The 17,319-nt window shown below is 38.2% G+C and overlaps 1 long non-coding RNA gene across 1 annotated transcript in view; it reads left to right on the top strand.

The window, feature by feature from the left end:
• The window catches only part of LOC138997169 (uncharacterized), a 370,451-nt gene extending 353,561 nt beyond the window's left edge, over positions 1-16,890 (top strand). Inside the window, exon 3 of the long non-coding RNA XR_011468911.1 lies at positions 16,823-16,890. This is a non-coding gene — a long non-coding RNA (uncharacterized lncRNA). The remainder of the gene's footprint in view (positions 1-16,822) is intronic.
• Positions 16,891-17,319: the final 429 nt, after the last annotated feature.

Below are 17,319 nucleotides of genomic sequence, written 5' to 3'. Positions count from 1 at the left end.
GGCTGCTGGAGAGAAAGAGAGACACAAGTGCTGATCAACAGCTGCCACACAGGCTATGGATCAGACCCTGCTTCTCTCTTCAGGCCTTTCTCCAGGCCTGATTTGCAGCCCCCTCAGCAGTCAGTGCTGGGTCACCTCGCCTGCAGCTGCAGCAGTCAGTGCTGCGTCACCACGGCAACCCAGCACTGACTGCAGGATTGACTTTCGGTTGGTCAAGCCATGGTGGTGACGGAAGTAGGGTTTTTATATATTAGGATTGACTATATTTTCTATGCTGTCATTTATATCCCTATGACTGTTTTATAATACCAATTAGTACTTCTTAATTATGAACCTTTAATACCGCGGTTTCTATCTCATATCTCAAGTACATGTACTTCTGTATTTTGTGTCTGACATTTTCATCAACTGGAGGGATTTGGGATTTAATTTCTTGTTATTTTTTTTCTTCCTACTGATTCTCAGACATAAGGGTTTGCTTTCTTCTGTTGAATTACATGTTGATTGCTTGAATTTAATCAGTGACAGTGCTATGAGAGTAAATTAAGAGCTTGGGAAGTTTTTGTGCTAATAGCCAATGGATTCCAGAAACCTGGGGCATTTCAACTCTTTCTGAGGCTCAGCACTGAAGATTCAAGCACCCTTTCTATGTTTTTACAGTTTCCTGATGGTATTTATTGCTATTGCTGACTCATCAAGGGACCACAATCATATACCATCCAGCAAGTCTGGTTTCTCCCTGGCTTTACAGCCTTAGCATTGTGTCTTCAGAAAGAAGGAAGGGGAGGTGAAAGAAAGGAAGAAGAAAGATACAAAATATATATAAACTGATCTTTCTTGTTCCTTCCTTCCACTTCTCCTTCCTTTCTTCCTTCCTTTCTTCCTTCCTTCCTTCCTTCTTTCCTTCCTTCCTTCCTTCCTTCCTTCCTTCCTTCCTTCCTTCCTTCCTTCCTTCTTTTCTTGATTCTTACCTTTCTTTCAATTTTATTTTTAATAAATAGAAATGGAGCTCTTAGGAATTATCCTTACCTCTTATAAAGCTAGTGATGTTTCAAATAGTATATTCATTGCAGGCTTTAGTTGTTTTTCTGCAGTCATTTTGACTCTTCCTTAAGCCCCAGATCCAATCAACAAATATTCACATCCATTAGCTTTCAAAGAAATAAACAAACAAAATAATAAAAGCCGAAGTCTTTAACATCTACCACACTCACTGACAATATTCCTGTAAGTATTACCACCATCTTCTGCCTGAAGTGCTTGAACGGCCCCCTAAGTTTCTTCTGTTTTCAATCTGGCTTATATCCAATCCTTTCTTTTCTGTCACCATGACAGTTATCTTATTAATGTTCATATATGTATACCATCCCAACAGCCTCTCTTTCTGTCAGGCAAAAGTTCGTGGCTCTTGTGATAGTGTTCTCCTGTGGTATGTATGACCACTGCATGCACTCTGACATTCTTCTTTCATAACCACACACCTTCTACACTTTCTAAGCTCCCAGCAATATAAACACTTCATCTTATTCCCCTTTGCCATTGACTTTCTCCCCTCTTGACTTCTGAGAACACCATTTCCTCTTTCAGACATCTTCCCTCCTCACAGATTCCTATCCCTATCTCACCCCTGACCCATTGCTGGATAACTTCTCCTGAATAAAGTATCTTCACCCTTCATGGTTCCAGTTAGATTTTATTACAGCACTTATCACACTGTATTGGAATTTCTATTTACTTGTTTGCATTCCCAACTAGACTACACATCCCATTAGAACATATACTATCTACTTTGTTTATTCCTGTGTTCCATATATGTAGCCAAATGCCTTGCCTATGGATGCTCAAAATATATTTGTTGAATTAATGAAAGCAAGGATAGTTTTATAAGTAGTAAGAGGGGAGTTTTGAAAAGGAACAGAAGTGAAATTTTTAGCTCCTACCGCACAGTCTCTAATTCTAACTTTTTTCTTTATCAAAACTAAACCCCAATAAAGATTTCTTAAATGCTTTGTATATAATAAAGTCTCAATATTTTTATTAATGAGATAAATAAAATATCCACTGGTTACAATTAGTGATATCCTTGTGCTTCTCTAAATAAAGCTTATAAAAATGAGTAATAAAACCCTTTGGTTACTGTATGTATTGAACTATTTCACTTAGCATTTAAATAGAGCATAGTCAAGGTTATTTTATATTATATCATTTTCATGCAAATTATCCAAATTGGCATTTGAAACCTACTATTTTCAGTTTGTCACAGAGTCCAGCTTACCCATGGTTTGCCACATTGTACACCACCCACTATCTTTCCATTTTGTCCTGTCAGAGGCACATCAAGCAGCCTCTGAGTGTAATCACATCAAAATCGATTTTCATGGCTGAGAGAAAAATAATGGAAATTTCTCTAATCTATGTGTTCCTTTTGGTTAACCAAAATAGACTATACATCAGACCTGTCAAAATTAAGTTTTCTTGATCTGGTGCTCTTCCACCAACTTGTATACAGATTATACAGCACCATGATGCCATCCTCCTGCTGCTCTGGGCTGCTTCTGCATCTGAGCATCTCTCTCAGAGGAACACTCTCACCAGCTGATGAGCTACAAGCCAATCTACAGGCTAAGTCCCTAAGCAATCTGCTCCGTGTTGGGATAGTACCTTAAATCTATCACTTATTAGATCAATGAATTCTCCCATTAGGAGATATTCCCAACCAATAGCAAAGGTAAAATTTAAATCAGAACCAAATTCAAGTACATTCTTTTGGACTTTTCTCAGATCCTGGCCCAAAGAATCATTAGTTTAGACGTTAATGTTTATTTCCTGAAGCCATTTAAGGTGATTGAACATGTTCTAATCATAAGATCCCAATAAGGTGTTCATCCCACATACACTGTTTCTTTTTATTTCAGAGAACAAGGGAGATGGATAGACAGATATAAAGATCAATGACACCCTAGCTGGTTTGGCTCAGTGGATAGAACATTGACCTGTAGACTGAAGGGTCCTGGGTTTGATTCAGGTCAAGGGCACATGCCCAGATTGTGGGCTCAGTCCCCAGTAGGGGGTGTGCAGAAGGCAACCTATCAATGATTCTTTCTCATAATTGATGTTTCTATCTCTCTCTCACCCATCCTCTCTGAAATCAATAAAAATATATTTTTTAAAAAGCATCAATAATTGCTAAGAGGTGGTTTATAATAATTGGTAATATTTTCATTACTAAGGGTGGGAAAGAGGTTGAATATATTAAAAAATGACCTATGACATATATATGAAAGTTGCTGAGTGATAAGCCATTTTTAAAATTAACATCCAGTTGCCATTTGCAACCAGCAAGAAGTAATCCAAAAACTATTTCAAGTACAGTATCCCTAAGGTATTATGCAGAAATTCAGAATTTTATTTATTTTGCCTAAAAGAGGTGAGAATGAGTATACACTAAAATATGAATCTTATGCCCTAGCTGGTTTGGCTCAGTGGATAGAGCGTTGGTCTGTGGACTGAAGGGTCCTAGGTGCGATTCAGGTCAAGGGAACATGCTTGGGTTGTGGGATGGATCCCCAGTAGGTGGCATGCAGGAGGCAGCCAATCAATAATTATCTCTCCTCATTGATGTTTCTATCTATCTCTCCCTCTCCCTTTTTCTCTGAAATCAATAAAAATATTTAAAAAATAAAAAATAAGAAAAAATAAGAACCTTATGAAAAAATGCCAAGATATGTTCCAAAGAAACTTCAGCCCATGTGGAAATTCCCATAAAAAAATAAATAAATAAAGCTTTTCTAATAGCCATCTTTTTTTTTTTTTTTTTAATAGCCGTCCTTTAAAAATCAAGGCTATTTATTTTAGTTTAGATTTCTTCATTTAAAACTAATTCTTTTAATACTCAGATGAAAAAATATCATTTCTCAGAGTCTAGTAGTCATGAATAGTAATTTAAAATTACTTTGCATTTCTGGTAATGAAAACATTGTTAAAAGTCAGACTGATGATTCAAACTCCTGGGATTTTTGAAAAAGGTATCATGGGGACATAGATAAGTAGCCAATGATTATTATTTTTTTAATATTCACATTAAGTAATCTACACTAATAAAAGAGAAACATGGTAATTAGCGTACGACTGCTACCCTTTTCATTGGCTAATCAGTGAGTATATGCAAATTAACTGTCAGCCAAGATGGTGGCCGGCAGCCAGGCAGCTGGAAGCAAACATGAGGCTTGCTTGCTGCAGTGAAGGAGGACTCCAACGTTCCCCACCTGCACTGCCCGCCTCTGAGCTGGCAGTTTGAAACTTTGTAACAAATATAGAAGCTAAACAGCCGCCGGGATCTCAGAGCTGGAGTTATACATTGTTTCGATTATAGAATGCAAACAAACCAGATACCTCCTTTCAGCAGCGGAAGCCTCAGAGCTAGAGCCAGAGCTAAAGCTGGCCCAGAATTAAAAAAAAAAGAAAAAAAGGAGCAGTTGGGAGCTTCAGTCAATCGCCAGCCTGAAGGCAGCCCTCAGCCCCTCACCCAGACTGGCCAGGCACCCCAGTGGGGACCCCCACCCTGAAGGGTGTGTGACCAGCTGCAAACAGCCATCATCTCCTCATCCAGGCTGGCCAGGCACCCCAGTGGGGACCCCCACCCTGATCCAGGACACCCTTCAGGGCAAACCAGCTGGCCCCCAGGCCTCTATCCTATATAGTAAAAGGGTAATATGCCTCCCAGCACCGGGATCAGTGGAGCCGCGAGGCCTCCTGGCACCAGATCAGTGTGACAGGGGGCAGCGCCCAAACCCCCTGATCGGCCCTGCTCTGTGTGTGACAGGGTGTGGTGTCCCAACCCCCCCCCCCCCCGACAGGCCCTGTTCTGTGTGTGATGAGGTAGAGCCATAACCTCCCCATTGGCCCTGTCCTGAGTGTGACAGTGGCGGCACCCCAACCCCCTGATCCACCCTGCTCTGTGTGTGACAGGGGGCGGTGCCCTAACTCCCCTATCGGCCCTACTCTGTGAGTGACAGGGGGGAGCTCCTCAACCCCCTGATGGGCCCTACCCTGAGCGTGACTGAGGGTGGCATCGCAACCTCCCAATCCTCCTTGCTCTGTGCATGACAGGGGGCGGCACCCCAACTCCCCAATCAGCCCTGCTCTGAGCCCGACCAGGGGCTGCACCTAGGGATTGGGCCTGCCCTCTGCCACCCGGGAGCAGGCCTAAGCCAGCAGGTTGTTATCTCCCGAGTGGTCCCAGACTGCGAGGGGGCACAGGCCGGGCTGAGGGACCCCTCCTTCCCCCCCCTGAGTGCACAAATTTTTGTGCACCGGGCCTCTAGTCCTATATAATAAAGAGGTAACATGCAAATTGGCCATCACTCCAACACACAAGATGGCTGCCCCCATGTGGTCAAAGATGGTTGCCAAAAGATGGCCGGCAGTGGAGGGCAGTTGGGGGGGACCAGGCCTGCGGGGGAGGGCAGTTGGGGGTGATCAGGCCAGCAGGGGAGGGCAGTTAGGGGAGACCCAGACCAGCAGGGGAGGGCAGTTAGGGGTGACCAGGCTGGCAGGGGAGGGCAGTTAGGGGCAATTGGACCAGCAGGGGAGCAGTTAGGCATCAATCAGGCTGGCAGGGGAGTGGTTAGGGGGTGATCAGGCTGGTAGGCAGAAGCAGTTAGGGGCAATCAGGCAGGCAGGCAGGTGAGCAGTTGGGAGCCAGCAGTCCTGGATTGTGAGAGGGATGTCTGACTGCCCATTTAGGCCCGATCCTGGTGGGATTAGGCCTAAATGGGCAGTTGAACATCCCTCGAGGGGTCCTGGAACGGAGAGGGTTAGGCTGGGCTGAGGGACACCCCCTCCACCATGCACAAATTTCGTGCACCAGGCCTTTAGGCTTTAATAATTTGATTCTACAACTAATATTATTCACTGAGACTTTTATAATAGCTGGCAATATGACATAGAAGAAAAAAAGGAAGTTAGAATAAAGAGTTTCCTGTTTCAAATTGTACTTCCTAAATATGGCCAGCAGTAAAGAATGCCCCTCAGCACTTCTTTTTAAATACTTTTTTAAAAGCCAAATTTCTTGAGCTCTAATTCTATATGTGGCTAACAAATTATTCCTCATAGGCTTTTACATCTTTAAAAACTATTGATTGATTGATTTCCATTCTTTAAAATCTCTTTGAGGCATTTAAGATTTTAAAGACCTGGTGACAGAACTTTTGTGGTTTTATAATAATGAGCTGTTGACTGAAATGAGATATGAACTGGCTTTGATAACATTCTCCTTCAAGGATTGATAAAAATATTGTAAAAAGCCCAACTTAACCAGGGAGGTAAGAAATCCATTCATACCCCTTAACAGACTTTCAATTCTAGACATCCCCACTTCTGGGTGGCAAGTCTGATGCGATGCACATTAGCATAATCAATAGGGAAATTGATCTGATACAAAGACAAGAAGGAACGACTGACATTGGAGGATTTCCTACTTGAAACACAGACTTGAAAACATAATTCCTGAGTAGTAATTAACAGTAGAATTTTTTTTTTACCTGCTCAAGTTTTCATTATAAAAAATATCCTTCACAATCTGCAAACATTTTTTCTGACTAAGCAGCAGTATAAATTAATAGTAAACTGCCATTATAGTATAATTAGTTATATTGCAGACACTTTTGTGGTTGCATGGTTATACATTTCAGCTAGTGTCTAAATTATGCACTAAAACTCTGGGAATGCATGGTAAACTATTGTGTAAGTTAAATACATCAGCTTTACAACATGGATCATAATACATGTTTTAAGTATTTAATGAAGTTGTTAAATGAACACTTACTCATCCATTTACAAATATTTATTGTGCATTTACTCTACCAAGCACAATGCTAGTTGCTCTTGTTTACATTCTATATTTACTTTGTAATGGCAGGAGTTGGGTATATTTCTAGTATATTTTGCTACCTGAGTTGAAATTTCATTTTCACCATTTATTTACGGCATTACGTTGGACAGATTATTTAACCTTTCTATGCTTCACTTACCCCATATGTAAGATGGGGATAATAAGAGCACAAGAAGTTATGGGCTCTTTGTGATGATTAAATGAATTCATGTATCCACATGTCTACCATGTCCAAGTGTTATGCATGGTAGCTGCCATTATTTTCTTCTTTCATGTACCCCAAACTGTGGCTATAGAAGAAAAACACTTTGCCTCTGACAAATGTCATAAGTAGAAGAGGGGGATTAAGACTCTATTTCTCTAACTTGAAAGTCTTTACTCTTATCTTTCTAAAACTTATTGTTATCAACATAACACCTGTGCATCATTTGTAAAAGATAAGTAATAGTATAAAACAAACAGCATGGATGGAACTGGAGAGTATTATGCTAAGTGAAATAAGTCAGTCAGAGAAATACAAATATCACATGATCTCAACTCATTTGTGAAATATAAAGAACAACATAAACTGATAAGCAAAAATAGAACCAGAGTCATAGAAGCTTCGAACAGACTGTCAAACCTATGAGGGAAGGCAAGGGGGTGAGGGGGTAAGAGATCAACTAAAGGACTTTTATGCATGCATATGGGCATAACCAATGGACACAGATAGTAGCGAAGTGAGAGCATGTGCTGGGAGGTGGGGGCAGCCAGGGAGAGGTCAATGGGGGAAAAGGGAGATATGTAATGCTTTAAACAATAAAGATTTAAGAAAATAATAATTAAAAGTATTAAAAATGTAAAAGGCAGAAACCCTTTTCCTTTTCACTCCTAATTCCAATAGATGCTAATATTTTTGTTTCTTGATGTATTAAAACATTATTTATTGTCTTCCTGTTATAAAAATGGAGTCTTAACACCCAACTTTCACTACTATCTACTTTGCATTCTTTCATTCTTCCAATATACCAGTAGTTATATCAAAATTGTTCAGGTAAAGCAATTTTCAATGTTTAGATTATGGTTGCTTAGTAATTATTTTTCAATTCCTAAGCCAAGTCAAGCACTTTGTTCCAAATACCTTTCCTGTGCAATATTTTTTGAATTAATTTTTGCTTAACTTTCTATTCCCCTATCATTAATTTCTCATAAACTCTTAAAAATATTTAACTACTTTCAAATCCTTCTATTTTGCATGGTCAGACACATTGAATTATCTGCTTGTTTCTTCATTCTCCCTGGAGACATAATTCCTGAAGGTTCCTATTATCCTATTTCATTTTTATCTTGTGTCTCTGGACTGTGGAGCTACTCTCATCATACACTACCTTTCTTCTCCCTTCTTGGTGGACCCACTCTTTCCTGAATTCCAAGTCTTATTTTTTAATTACCTCCATATTTTGATGGAACACAATCCGAGATACTAGGATATAGTTGCCTAAGAAACAGTGCCTGGCAATAAATAGTTTGAAAGCTTACCTGTCCCAAGCTGTTTCTTCCTACCCTCATATTTGATTGATACCAAATTGGCTAGCTATAGAATTCTCTATTGAAATAAAAATTATTTATAATTTTTGTTTAGTTTCTAGTTTTGCTTAAGATCTCAATTGCCATTCTGGTTCTCCATCCTTACTATATGACATGTTTTTATTTTTTATTTTTTTCTGCATGGGAATATTTGAATCAAATTATTTTATGTCCAGAAATTTTATGATGATATGCCTTAGTGTGGGCATGTTAGTTTTCCTTTTCCTTTTCCCACTCATTAATCTGCACATGAGTGGGTCTTTAATTCTGAGAAATTTTCTAATATTTTTGGTAATTGTTTTCAATTTTTCTTGTTCTTTTTTTTCTGAAGTTTGATTTAGTTAGATAATGAACTTCCAGAATTATCACTTATAAAATTATTTTTTATCTACTTTAAAAAATATTGTCCCTTTGATTCTACTTTCTTAACAATTTCTGGTAAGACCAACAGGTATATGAAAGATTCTCAACAATAGTAAATCAGGGGAATGCAAGTCAAAGCCATAATGAGATATCACCTCACATGGTTAGGATGGTTACTTTTTTAAAAAGACAAGTATTGAGAAAATTCAAACTATTGAAATATGTTATTGGGAACACAAAGTGATACAGCCACTATGGAAACCGTTTTATTAAAAAGTTGAAAATGGGCCCTGACTGGTTTGGCTCAGTGGATAGAGCGTTGGCCTGCAGACTTAAGGGTCCCGGGTTCAATTCCAGTCAAGGGCATGTACCTTGGTTGCAGGCACATCCCCGGTGGGGGGTGTGCAGGAGGCAGCTCATCGATGCTTCTCTCTCATCGATGTTTCGGACTCTCTTTCCCTCTCCCTTCTTCTCTGTAAAAAATCAATAAAATATATATATAAAAAAAGAAAATGGTACTATCATGTACTCTAGAAACCCCATTTCTGAGTATTTATCCAAAATAATTAAAATCAGGATATCAAGGACATATTAGCACTCCTAGTCCATATCAGTGCTAGTCACAATAAAGCTATGAAAACAAATTGAATGTCTATCAATAGATGAATGGATTAAAAAATGTAATATGTACATATAGTGGCCTATTACTTAGCCTTATAAAAGAAGGAAATTGTACAATATAAAACAGCATGGATGTCCTTGAGTACATTAATGCTAAGTGAAATAAGTAATCCAATTGCAGAAGGATAGCCCTACTTTATGAGTTATCTAAAACAGTCAAACTCATAGAATCAAAGAATAGAATGGTGGTAACCAGGGGGTGGAGGGAGAGAGAAACTGGGAGTCCTGATCAATCTGTATAGAATTTCAGTTTTACATTATGACTAAGTTCTAGAGATCTGCTGTATCCATAGAGAACAATGCTGTTTTGTACATTTAAAATCTATCAAGAGGATAGAGTTTTTGTTAAATATTCTTACAATAATTGTAAAGGATTTGTGTTGAATTTTTAATTGAAATTATTTTGTCAAGTCATTTGTTGTTCTCTAATCATTTCCTTTTTGTGTAATTCTGTTCTTATTTTAAGAATGCAATATCTTCTCTTTCCTATCCAAGGTTAAAAATTTATGGTAATTTGTTTGTTTAAGACTATTCTACTTTATGTTTGTACCTGTTTATGAAAAGTTTTCTCTATTATTCAATTCAATATATTTATATCATGCTGAGGTTTTCTATACATGTCTGATGATTCCTGATTACCCACTCATATTTAAAATTAGAGCATAAAATAGATGATTAGAAGATCCATCTGATACGGCTTCACTTTAGAGTGATTGGGTTGGGATCATAGCACTCAGCCCCAGTGCACCTAAATGTCTATTTCTGTACATCTTTCTGTGTACTTTCTGGGCACATTACTTGCTCAGTAATCATCCTCATATTTCTGAAGAAGGACCTTATAATCCACTGCCTATAGTAGAGAGGAAAGAATAAGAATAAACCTTCATGACAAAGTTCTTAGACCTAAAAAGGAGAAGGATGAGGATCTTAATGTTCACTAGGTAGACTTTTCTCACTATCTCTATTTTCAATACTGTGCTTTTCATCTGCAAGAGCTGGGGAAACGTGGATTAATTTCTTACATAGCAAGCTTTCTCTTGCCAAGAGTGACAGGGGAAGTTGCCCAGCTATACAGGATGAGGATAGAGTTCCATGTATCTTAGTGCTTCTTATTCAAGCTTTGAACTGATTTTGAGACATATATCTCAAATTCCTGAGCTTTCTAAGATTCTGCAACACGAACTTGCTTGCTTCTCATTTGATATATCCTCAACTGTAAACAATTAAGATGTTTATTGTTTCTAAGATAAATGTTTATATTATTTGAACATTTTTAATGTTTGGAACCATACTCCAGTCAATTGCTGGAAGACTGTTTTTTTTTTTTTGTTTTTGTTTTTTTTTTTTTACAAATATGATTGTAATGATATCTCCCATCCTATGTGCTCTTTTCTCCCTGTGACCTTGTCATTCTTTCATCAAAACATGGAATATAGCCCTAACCGGTTTGGCTCAGTGGATAGAGCGTCGGCCTGCAGACTGAAGGGTCCCAGGTTCGATTCCAGTCAAGGGCATGTACCTTGGTTTCAGGCACATTCCAAGTAGGGGGTGTGCAGGAAGCAGCTGATCAATGTTTCTCTCTCATTGATGTTTCTAACTCTCTATCCCTCTCCCTTCCTCTCTGTAAAAAATCAATAAAATAAAATAAAAAAACATGGAATATATGTATTCTGTCACTGAACATGGTTGAATCTCTGTGAATGCCTCAACCAACAGTGTGGTGTGAGAGTGAGGATGTATGAATGAGATTATAGGTCATAAAGAGTTATACGGCTTGCCCAGCTATCTCTCATGGGATAGCTCTCATCACACATATACCATGCTATGAGGAAGCCCAGGCTACCTGAATAGGTGCATGTAAATGTTTTGGCCAATAAGCCCACTTGAATTTCCAGTTGAATAAAAAAGCTCCTAAAGTGAAATAAGCCAGTCAGTCAGCGAAAGACAAGTATCATATGATCTCACTCATATGTGGAATCTAGTGAACAAAATAAGCTGATTAATAAAATACATTCAGTGACATAGAAGCATGGAACAGACTGACGAATCTCAGAGAGAATGTGGGTTTGGGGGGTGGAAAGAGATTAACCAAAGAATTTATATTCATTATGCATAATCCATGGACAGAGACAATAATGTGGTGAAGGCCTGGTGGAGGAGATAGGCTAGAAGTGGTCAGTGGGGAAAATAGGGAGACATCTGCAACACTTTCAACAAAAAAATAGAGAAGAATAAGAATAAGAATAAGAATAAGAATAAGAATAAGAATAAGAAGAAGAAGAAGAAGAAGAAGAAGAAAAAGCAGAAGCAGCTCTGATCACAACTGAATGAGAGATCTGGACCCAGTCAGGCACAGTCAACCCCCAGAATTGTGAGAGATAATAATGAAATTATTATTGTTGATTTAGGCTACTAAGTTTGGGATGGTTTGTTATGCAACAATAAATAACTGGACATGTACAATGATAAATCTACAGTTAGATTTACCAGTGATTTTTCTTTCTTAATGAAACAAACTAATGGTGCATCTTATAATATATGTCATCTTCAATTCAGAAAATATATTAGTATTCTACTTTCTCTGTCTTCTTAACTACTCTTCTGCTTTCTATGTTCCAAAAATTTATTGTCCTCTCTGGTTTACTGGAGGTTCCCTGGTGGTTTTATACCCTTACTTTATTCTCATTTTAGTGACATTTTGGGAAGCAGTGGTGGTAAGTGTGTGTTCAATCTGCTATGTATAGCTGAATTCATCATGCTATAGATAAGATTCTAAATTTATAGATGTAGTTGCAACACTGATGGCTACCCAAAGACAGTGTTCTGTCTTTTATGCATTATTACCCAGGTCTTATGTATTTACTGTAGTGACACAAGGTTAGTGCTTTGAAATCATTAGTTCAGTGAAGTTATTCTGCACAAATAATAGAAATATAACTTAAATAAGGAGAAAAAATAATAGAAAAAAACAGACCACAACTACTTATGGAGTAATAATAAATAAGTCAATAAAACTTTCTGATCTTTAGATTTTATAAGCACAAAATAGAGATATTAGACCTAAAAGGAATTTCAGGTGATAATTTAATGAGATAATACATGTGAAACTTCTCAGCATCATACCTAACACAGCTGATCCTTAATAAAAATTGGCTCAATATGAATGTACTTTTAACATTATGTTCTTCATTATTTTTAATGGATCAGTTATAAATTAACATTTAGAAAATAAACTATCCTGGAACCTGTTTATCATGTTGAGTTTTTCATAATATCCTAATAATAAAAGCCTAATATGCAAATTGACTGAACAGCAGAACCACAAGTGGAATGACAGTCGCTATGATGTGCACTGACCACCAGGGGGCAGATGCTCAATGCAGGAGCTGCCCCCAGCCTGCAGGCCCCAGGACAGCCAAGGTGGGTGCCAGTGGGGGCCCCTGATCGCCCTGCTGGTCACCCCATAGATTGGCCCTGTTTTCTGGCTAGGCCTAGGGACCCTACCCATGCACGAATTTTGTGCATCGGGCCTCTAGTTTTATATATTAATCAATTATCATAAATATATTTAAGCCCGAATTGCTTTATGACTTTACAGCATCTATTCCCTTTCTTTTGGTTATAGGAGCTTGATTTTCCTCATTGTCTAGTCTTGATAAACTGACCAACCATACGGCTCAGTCTTCCCATTGGCAAGGGGTAGATAAATGATTCCAGCTAGGCCATAACTAAGTTCTCTTCAAGGAATTTGAATATTGAGCTGAGCAACACAGAGACTGAAATTGTCAGATTGCATTCATCCTAAGCGTTTCACTTTAAAGAAACTGCTCATTAATTTTTGTTGCCTAGATTCCTGGAACTGCCTCATCTGCCCCATCTTCAACTCTCCCTTTGAATCACTGAGCAATTCTATATTCTTCCTAATAAATTTCTGTTTTTGTTCAAATTAATCAGAATTTGTTCCTGTCACATGCAACTAAAGGACGCAAATTGATACATTGATATTCTGAGAAATCATTTCCAACAAAAGGGTAAGCCATATTTGAAGGTAGACCTGACTTTCTAGAAGTGAGAGTAGTTTAACCAGCTTATTTTCCATATCCTTTCCATGAAATGCCTGTTTATTCTCAGAACAGGGTGTTCTTGCATACATCAAAGTCACGTCTGTTCACTTTGCATTTCTTTGAGAATTCAACAAATACAAGGGTTCATAAGGAAGTATTGGGGAATATACAAAAACAAACTCTAAAACAGAGTGAGAATACGTGGCCACAGCTTACAAGAAAGATTTCTTTCAAATACGTCAGATAACCAATATCACCTTCACTGGACAGGTAAACTATTAAGTACACTTAACTAAAACTCTGTTTGGAGATTTGCTGTCATGCATTAAACCAACTCATCATTGTAAATTCACACATCATTTGGAGGTTTTCTACTTCTACCAGCATTTAGTTGGCATGGTGGGAAACTGCATCAAGTCCTTTCTGAGCCGTTGCTTAAATAAAACACAAGGGACACATTTATATGATGGGCCTCTGAACACTTTGCCAAATTATAATTATCCATAAACAAAGACCAGAAACCCAGAAAAGAACCTATTAGTGTTGCCATGCCTTCTTAAAGCTCTTCCTTTGATTATTTCTATTGCTGCTCAGAGTCGCATTATTGCCAGCTGATGGGTGGCACAGATGGCTCAGTGCGGAGAGGTTTGTCTCTGTCAGGGTTCTCACTATTTCCTCATGCCTTTTCCTAGAGGGGTTTGGTGGGTTTCAATTTCCTTTATTTCTTTTACAATTGTTTCACTGCTCTTGTGGTTGTTTTTACTTAATTAGTCAGAATGTGGTTATGTGGATAGGGCACTTGCCTGGTTCCCATTAAACTCATGGTAACTGGCGATGTCCCAGTTTATTTCCCTTCTGCTGTTTGTTTGAAAGATGCACTGGACCATTCGCCTTCCATAAGTGAGTTTGTCAGCCTGATGTCTGAGCATGTACACATATAGTATCTTTAAGCCTTCCCCAGCATTGGTAGTTTCCTCCCAGCCCACTTCCCCTCCAATTCTTTTTATCTTCCTCTTCTCTCCCCTTCCTTTCCTTTTCATTCTCGCTTTCCTCCTTCTCTTTCTGACTGCATTGCCACACACACACACACACACACCACACACACCACACACACAACACACACACACACACAACACACACACACACACACACACGTGTTTTTGTTTTGTTTTTTGTTTTTTCCATTCAGGGCATTTTGATCATTACTATGTATGAGAGAAGTTTAATAATGAACAATAGAACTATTAGCCCCAAACTCTCCTATTTAAGATTACTTTCCAATTTCTATTTGTGCTATTTATGCTTGTTTTCTTTTCTGCTCTCTCATTATCCTTATGAATTCCTCTGCATTGCTGCCATCTTTAACTCTCCTAGAAATTGGACTGCAGAAAATCATAACAGAAGTTTCAGGCCTCCCCTACATTCATGAGTCCACAGAAGGTGTCAGGGAGATGTCAGTGACTCTTTCCCCTGTTCCCATCGCTTTTTTAAAATTCTCACCCAAGGATATTTTTTCCATTGAGAGAGTGGAAGGGACAGAGGAGGGGGAGAGAAACAGTGATGTGAGAGAAACACACGGATCGGTTGCCTCTAGCACATGCCCCTACCTGGGGTGGGGAATTTGTGACTGAGGTATGTGCCCTGGATCAGAAATCAAATTCTTAATTGTTAGGTCCAAGGGCCAATGCTTTAACCACTGAACTAAACTGGCCAGGGCAAGTCCTATGACTTTTTTTTTTTTTTTTGGAAAGTGGAAAGCAGTTTGTTTTATTGGTTATACAATGGATAATGATGGGAAGTGATCCCAGGGTTTCTGGTTCAATTTCACCAAGGTGAATTAATGACAGCTGGGGAAGTTTTCCAATGCCAGCTAGCAATTCAGACAGACTTATCTCTCCACAGACATTCATCTCTTTTGCACTTTAAGAATCGATTTTAGGTCGTAGGATTATTTATTTCACCTTCCCAAAAGTTTTATTTAATATACTCTGCTTTTTAAACTTTATATATATTCAAAAGTTCATAGGCAATGAATCTGTAGAACATGTTCATATACAGACAGTCCTCGGGTTACGTCAGACTCGATGTACATTGTTTCGTGGTTATGTCACCATCTCCCATTTATTTATTAAAAAAGAGTTCCATCATTTCTACATATGTACATATATGCTTTATGTTTTTTATTATTTATTTACCACAAGTAAAGGTCAGGAATTGTTATCTTTCTTTTAATTTTTTTTTTTTTTACTGTTTCAGTTCATTACTGCTGTGTATGTGCTCCACGTGAGTGACATAGGTGCTTATGTAGGTGGGTTCCAACTTATGGCAAAAATCGTGATATGTCGTGCTGTAGGATCTCCGACATAACCGGAGGACCTACTGTACAGTAGTTCCATGTAGCTTCCACCATATCCTTTATATGTGAGTGTCAGCATTATACTTCAGAGTAAGGACCAAAAGGGCTTTTAGAAGAATGGTAGTTCATTAACTCACCTTCTGGCATTGTAACTGTTATCAACTGTACAGTTTAGTTTTATTACAACAGACATTATTGTGATAACTTTTCCTACTTTATCTTTTCAATTTATTGGAGCAGTTAATTTCTCAAAAAGTAAGAGCATTTTTTCTCATTAGGAATTCTTTCATTGCCTCTTTAATATATGCTCCTTGCTATTTGGAAGAACTGCTGATACGTAATTTTGACTTGTATCTTCAATAATGTGAGATGTTTAACAGAAACTTGGCAAACCACTTAGGGGTTGAAGCTATTGCTTAAAACTGGCCCCAAATGATTCATTTATGTCCCATTACTGCCCCTGATATGCAGAAAGTTTCCACATAGTAATCAATGACCAGCCAAGTACACTTAAGAACTTTATAAGGACAAAGTTTTTACTTTGTTTAATGAATCATTTTTTTCCTGAGATTATTATTTCTCCTTTTGATTATATAACTCCAGCATTTGACAGCACTGAGCTTTAGGGATTGAATCTATTAACTCAAAGTAAGGGGGAGAAATTTATTTTACCCAATAAATACGTGCTCTATATAACTCTAAACCATGTAACTCGACCACCCAAATTATCTTCTTTGACCAAATGAACCAGCAAAAGTCAGTCTCCCTTTCTCATTGTCATACTAAAACTAGTCCATCTGTTCAAATTTCATCCCTAACCTTACTTTTTGTATCTATTTCTATATATTTTCCTCTCTTTTGGGCTTTGATTTCCCTGTGTTTATTTTTGTCTCCCCACAGAGCTCCAGCAAAATAAAGGAGGAGAATTTCCATCTGAAAACATGACCCAAATGTTGCAGTCTTCAGAGAGTCTAGTAAGTGGGAAATAGGAGGCAAGGAATAGACAAGGATTTGGTGATATGAGTAGGACAGGTAATAAGAAAATAAATAAAAGGTTGATATTGACTGTGGTGACAAGACAAGGACTATTTTAACCAGCCTAACATGAAAGCTGTAAGCATTACACCTCATATTTCTATGTTTCACTTCCTACAGAGGGAAACATTTCTCTTTTAAAACCACAGTGTGGTCCACATTCAGAGCTCAAAGTTTCCATCTCCTACCTTTTGGGATTATAAGAAACAGTGCTGACCAGGAATTCTTATAAGTTCAGCTGAGTAAGTCAATGTTAATTAACTATATGACATTAATAACAGCTCCAACATTAATGGATGTCTACCATATGCCTACAGAACAAAAAAGTATTTGAGACACATTATTTCATGCATTGCCATCTT

The sequence above is a fragment of the Myotis yumanensis genome, unplaced genomic scaffold, assembly GCF_028538775.1.
Source record: "Myotis yumanensis isolate MYYU_CA2020_CCGP unplaced genomic scaffold, mMyoYum1.0.hap1 SCAF_1, whole genome shotgun sequence".
Lineage (NCBI taxonomy): Eukaryota > Metazoa > Chordata > Mammalia > Chiroptera > Vespertilionidae > Myotis > Myotis yumanensis.
Note: the sequence above shows the minus strand (reverse complement) of the source record. Positions and strands in the feature narration are given on the sequence as shown.